This window comes from Tympanuchus pallidicinctus, unplaced genomic scaffold (assembly GCF_026119805.1).
Source record: "Tympanuchus pallidicinctus isolate F22 unplaced genomic scaffold, pur_lepc_1.0 scaffold2, whole genome shotgun sequence".
In the NCBI taxonomy this organism is placed as follows: Eukaryota; Metazoa; Chordata; class Aves; order Galliformes; family Phasianidae; genus Tympanuchus; species Tympanuchus pallidicinctus.
The window spans coordinates 33,934,378-33,940,550 of NW_026294721.1; the positions used below are offsets into that span (position 1 = coordinate 33,934,378).

General features: G+C 36.7%; 1 long non-coding RNA gene across 1 annotated transcript; it reads left to right on the plus strand.

Moving 5' to 3' along the window:
* The first annotated feature begins 2,237 nt into the window (after positions 1-2,237).
* LOC128080027 (uncharacterized) lies at positions 2,238-6,173 on the plus strand. The gene is made up of 3 exons (XR_008206456.1): positions 2,238-2,306; positions 4,096-4,196; positions 4,677-6,173. It is a non-coding gene; the product is annotated as an uncharacterized LOC128080027 (long non-coding RNA).

Sequence of the window (6,173 nt, forward strand, 5' to 3'; positions counted from 1 at the left end):
CCTTTTTAGGGTTCAAATTTTAATTATTAAAAAGTAATATTGCCCATTTAATTACACAGAAAACAATTTCCTTTTAATTGTTGCCTTGCGACTTCACACATCCTTAATACTACATAATTGTGATCACTGCTGATATAGATAATTCATGCATTAATCACTGATGTAGTTTTATTTAATTAATTCTACATTTTGACCACTCATGTATCTGATACTGGAGTACAAAGATTGGATGCAGGCTAAGAGATATTTAATACTGATATTACTCTTTAGACTCTACCTTTTTATATTTCACAGTGCTTCTCACAGACTTATTTCCCTCCAACCCCCATTCCCGCTACCAGCCTCTCTATGCACAAGAAGCGTTGATATACACTTCCCAGTATCAAAGAATGAAGCATCTCATCTGCATGCAAACCTGACTTTATGTACTGTAAAACTTTTCTGTAAATATACAAGTGTAACTGTAGCTGCCAAAAACCTTTACAAACTCTTTCCTCCTCTTTCATCAGTCACTGCCTATTTTGAGCCTAGTGTCATTATCGTCAGCATTTCTATTATATAGATACTTCATGTTATGCTGTCTAGTACAGAAAGTGGACTGTAGCCTTGGTCTAGGCAGAAATATTGTTGCTGGATAGAAATCCAACAATCAGAAGTGATTTAGCTGAATGTAGATTGAATAATTATAATGAATTCTTGCATTTCTTCATTATTTTCAAAATGCCTCCTTCTTCCTCTTACTGAGCAGTGGGAAAATTTGTTTCACAATTGCTGCAGGTATTGCTGCACTCTAAGCTGACAGGTATTTTAAAATCAGTTTCTTAAGTGTTCTGAATACTATTAATTCAGACAACATAGAAAAACTAGACTACATTTCATAATTCCCTGGAAGAAAGAAAATGAAATGCCGTCGTGAGACCTTGAGAAGACTGACCTACAGTCTGCTGCAATGCTGAGAGCAATCATGTTACTCAGACGTTCAGATTAGGCTCTTTCTGCTGTGACAGCGCTTCCAGGGTGCATGCACGACTGAACCTTCAGAATGGATTTTAAATTTTTTCTTTTAATGTGGACCATTTTGAAACAACTAGGATTTGACTTAAGAATTCACTATGCAGCATTTTTATTTCTGTTATAAACACTAGCATTTGTGCTTGGAACAGAAGTGAAACTACATCTATAATTTCATATTAACTTGATCAATGGTGCTTTTACAGTAACTGATCAGAAATAAGGAAGCTTTCTGGATCTTAAATTGAGGTGAATCGCTCCTCACTGGAGGAAAATAAAGCACCTTTAAATATTCCTATCTGGGATTGTATAGCAATGTCACAAGTGATATGTAATATACTCCACCTAAGTCCATTTTTCTTTACTTCCCCTAGCTAATTAGTAATTAAATACACACCCCTGATAGGGCCCAAGCTTATTCCCATGGGAGCAAACTGTGGAATGGTGACATTTATACAAAGGACTCAATGATCCTTACAGGTCCCTTCCAACTTGTGATATTCACAGAATCACAGAATCACAGAATTGTTTCCATGATTGTTTCCATGATTGTTTTGTAGGACCATAATGTAACACATTGTAGATAACCTCAGAGTTGGAACAAAATTCTGGAAGTGTGACCAAGAAAAGCACACAGCCGGAACTGAAGCCTAACTCCACCAAATGTCTGCATACCAATCTCTCATTGAAACCAGTTGGTGTTATGGCTGTGAATCAATCGGGGACCCCAAGCTATTTTTAGGACTTCCCATCTGGTTTTTCTAGATTTCACTGCAGAAAAGCACACTCCTCTTCTAGAACTTGTATCAATCTGCCAACTCCACAGAATCATATGATCACTCAGGTTGGAAAAGACCTTAAAGATCATTGAGTCCAACCATGACCTAACCATACTATCCTAACTCTAACAATGACTTCAAGTGAAACTAGATGTTCTAGACAGATATAACTACAGAAATAAAGGCAATTATAATTTTGCATAAGCATTTTTCAAATGAGAAACACTTGTATTTTGGTTAAATAAATAAAGAAAACTTCTACTCTGATCAAAGAATTTTACAAGCCTGTACAGAGACACATGGCTCCTATATAGAAAATTATGAGTTGTCCTTTGGATTTTCACTAATAGGTTAATTGCTGATGATGATTGTCACATGCACAATAAGTTACTTATTGAATTGTGATCTTGTATCTCACTTTGTATGTACTTATTAGTTTCTGTGCACTGACACGAGTGGAAATACAAATAATCCGGACTTAACTATTACAGAAAGTAGTATCCAAAAGAAAATGAGGTAAGTTAAAACTGTTCTAATTTTCCTATGATGAATCATCTTTAGAATTCCCTTAATTTCTCCTCTTCCTTAAAAAGTAAAAATAATTAAAAGCAAAATACAGTGAAAAATTTAAGTTTGCTAATGAAAGCAATGCAGATCATCACAAGAAAGAAAAATGCCTCAGTACAACTCACCTGCTTTCAGTACTGTATTACTAAAACCTGTACCATTGTACCCTTTGGTTGCTTTCTTTATTTGTTCTTCTGTGCTAAAATAACTTAGCTCTAATTGAAGCCAAACAAGTGGCTTCTCTCATGGAAGAAAACTGCAGACATACCATGCCCCCCCATTGGGAAGATACCTGGAGTGCAGCAGCAGTGTTTTATACTAGTTCATCACCTGTAAGAAACCACTGTTGTAGTCTTACTCCCCTTGCTCTACTGGATCTGCAGTGCCAATGAGCTTGGAATAAAAAAATACACATAGATAGACCTTACATACATAGCCCTGGGCTAGGAGCATGCTCGTCTGTTCTGGCAGCTTAATTTTGTACAGAATTGAATCTTTTGCTTTTTAATGTTCTCTCCTCCTCCCTCCCAGCTTAATTCTAAAGGATATTTTGTAGCATCTGGGGACTCACAGAAGCACATTAACACCTTAACAGCCACTCCGGGCCTTCAGTACAGTGTACATTCCTTGACAGGATTTGTTCCTATCTTCTGATAGCAGTAGGAGGCTTTGAAATTAGCTGTACAACCTAAACAGTGTTTCCACAGGAGCAAAACAGAAAATGAAAGGTATATTATTCAGACACCAAACCTTCAAGTACAGCTTGTTCTATTAGACATACCTATCTAGCTCATCAGATCAATACAACAATTTGTTTTGAGTTTTTAGGGCCACAGAATAAAATTAAAAAAAAAAAAAAAAAAAAAAAAGCCTGGCAATTACAAGTGTAATAGCAAAACAGTGCAAGCTAAAAGCACATTCACCTTTTCAGCCAAACTGCATTAAAGTGAAATGCAATTGGTATTTCATTAATTGCCACTGACTTGCTAAAATGTAAACTGAAGCGCTCGACTCCATCATCTGTATACACCTTAACCATGCCGGTCACAACACAGTCCGTATAGCTGTCAATGCAGTTCTCAACAAGCACACTTTACCAACACTCCCAAGAGTTTATGCTGCTTCACTGAACTCCACCAAAAAACACCTTTCTACAGGCACAATCCTACTAAAGCAAACTTTTGGCTTTGTAAAACTCAGGTTGGACTCCTGCAAGAATCTTTGCATAATCTCCCGTAAAATCTTAGCAAGTGTAAAACCTCACAGTTGTTCCAGTTTGCTCTGTAGCCAGCCTGCTCTGGCTATACGTATCCCACGTATTTGTGTTAAGACAAAGGACTACAGATAAAGGATACAACCTTTGGCCAAACCTAGAATTCTTAGTCTCTTGAAAAAGCTCATGTGACATGACATGATAGGATTTGCAAGGTAACCAGGACAGGCTGTTGATTACTCGGTAGAGAAGAAATAAAAAGCAGCAGAAGAGGGGCAATGTTCTGGATTATTGACTTCAAAGAAATGCTGAAGTTTTTTAACACGAGTGGATTGTTACTGATATCTCCTTGTTAATCTTCAAAGCTGATTTCCAAAATGTTGTATCCTAAGCACTTCCAAAACAAGACTAGATAGAAAGTGTTGTAACATTTATAAAGATGATTAAAAGTCTGGTTGAGTGAAACAGAGATCGCTTTTCCTTACTCTTTCTTCCTCTGTTTACCTACCTATTTTTGGATTTAAGGATTCACAGAATCACAGAATTGCAGGGGATGGAAGGGACCGCAAGAGATCATCGAGTTCAACTCCTCTGCTAGAGCAAGTATCCTAAAATAGGTTGCACAGGTAGGCTCTTTTCTTCCAAAGACACAAAACACCCATCTTCATATATAGTAATAGTCAAAGATGAGAGCTTGTATTTTGCTGCGATCACTGCGATAAATGCATCTGTGCTAATGCAGGAAGGTGAACTTCCACCACAGATGCTACATTCCTGTCAATAATGCATCAGCCAGGAAGGCAGGTGACTTGGACTCCCCTCGTTTCCACTGCATGAGGAGTTATGGTCTGTCTCTGAGCAGCTTAATTAACATTCCTTTTCTGACCATCTCTCTCTTCCTTCATCTCATTTATAGACAGTTACATAAGACATAATATTAATGTGGCAAAATTATTCGATGCTTTCTCCTACTCACAACAAGAGGCAATGGGTACAGGATAAGTTGCACTGAGAGAGATTTCATCGTTATGTGTGTGTGTGTGTGTGTGTGTGTGTGTGTGTGTGTGTGTGTGTGTGTGTATTTATGCATTAATTTATTTTTACAGTAAAAACTATCAAGCATTGTAACCACCTCCCCAGTAGAGTCTGGAATCTGCATTACTGGAGGTTTTCAAGATGCAACTGGACTGGGTATTGAAGAATCTCATCAAGGTTTCTATTTCCATAAAAGGCTGGAGATGATTTTCACCTGGCATGTTCCATGATTCTCTGTGACTATAGAAATGGAAATTTTAAACACAACTTAATGCCTCTCTCTCTCTCTAATTCTTTGCTGGTATAACTGACTCCTTCTGCATGCCTGGGAGCAAATGTACTTCTGTGGGGTCAGCACCACTAGAGTAAATCCAAGTAGACTAAGTATTCTTCAAGGAAAGGAATTTGCTTTAATAAAAAAGACTGAAAGCATCAGGACACAAATTTTGCTGTCAAAAAGACTCTTCATAAACAAGAAAAGAAAAAAAAAAAAAGTGGTTAAGCCATCACAAGCAGAGCAGCTGGTGTTTTAAATTGATTCCCTCTATCAATTATTTAATTTATGGTGACTCTGGTGGGGAGCTCTGAGAAACAAGAATTTGCAAGATTTTAAAGTATCCAGTCTCACTATTTTGATTGCTCATCTTCTCACTTTCTTAGTGCACCTTTAAAACTGAACTGAATTTCTGAGGAAGTTGCTAACTATCTTGTCTGCATTCACACTCATTTGGACATCTTTCCACAGAAACGAGTTTATTAGATTAGAACAGTCTCAGATTATTACACTTCAAAAGGTAATGAAAATGCCTTTACTGCCATAATATTGCAGTTACTGCTATGTTGCTATAAACTGTGTCTTCTTTCTGTGAAGAGACAGAAGTATGAGCTTTGGATCAGTAGCAGCACAGGTACTTTCTTTAACAAATGTGAAAATTAGTGCTGTGAAATCTCCCAAATCTGTAGTATGTAACAGATAAATCCACTACATCAGAAGCAAACTGAGCACAAAACCAGGCATGCAGGGCAGCAGCAGCACAGTAGTCTTTATACAAACAATTGCACTAATGAAAGCAAAACAATAGTCTTAGTTATCTACAAAAGGCCTGGTAAATAGTGCCTTCAGGGGATTTTCTAATCATAACAATAATATTAATTATTTCCTATGGCTATGAATAAAATTTCAGTTTTCCTTTACTGATTAATGCATTTAAACAGAATATTTTTACCTGTATATATTACCATTGCAATCACCATAAAATAGATTTGGATAAACCAAATACAACTGTACAATTTTCATGAATTGGCAAAGACAGCACAGAAAAAGTACTGCAATTCTTTGCATGGCAACCATGTAACCAAAGCAACAAAAAAATGCAATTGAAGAATAAGAAATAAGAAATCTGAATAAACTTTAGAAAAGTTGACAACATTCTTTTGAAAGGTAAGAAACTAGCATAGACTTGAAAGAAAATGCTGAGAGTCCTTGGATCACATACTCCTGATTTGCATTAAAAAACAGTATGTTGTCTGTTGTTAGGTGTGCTATCTGGATGTTGTCATAAGTCACA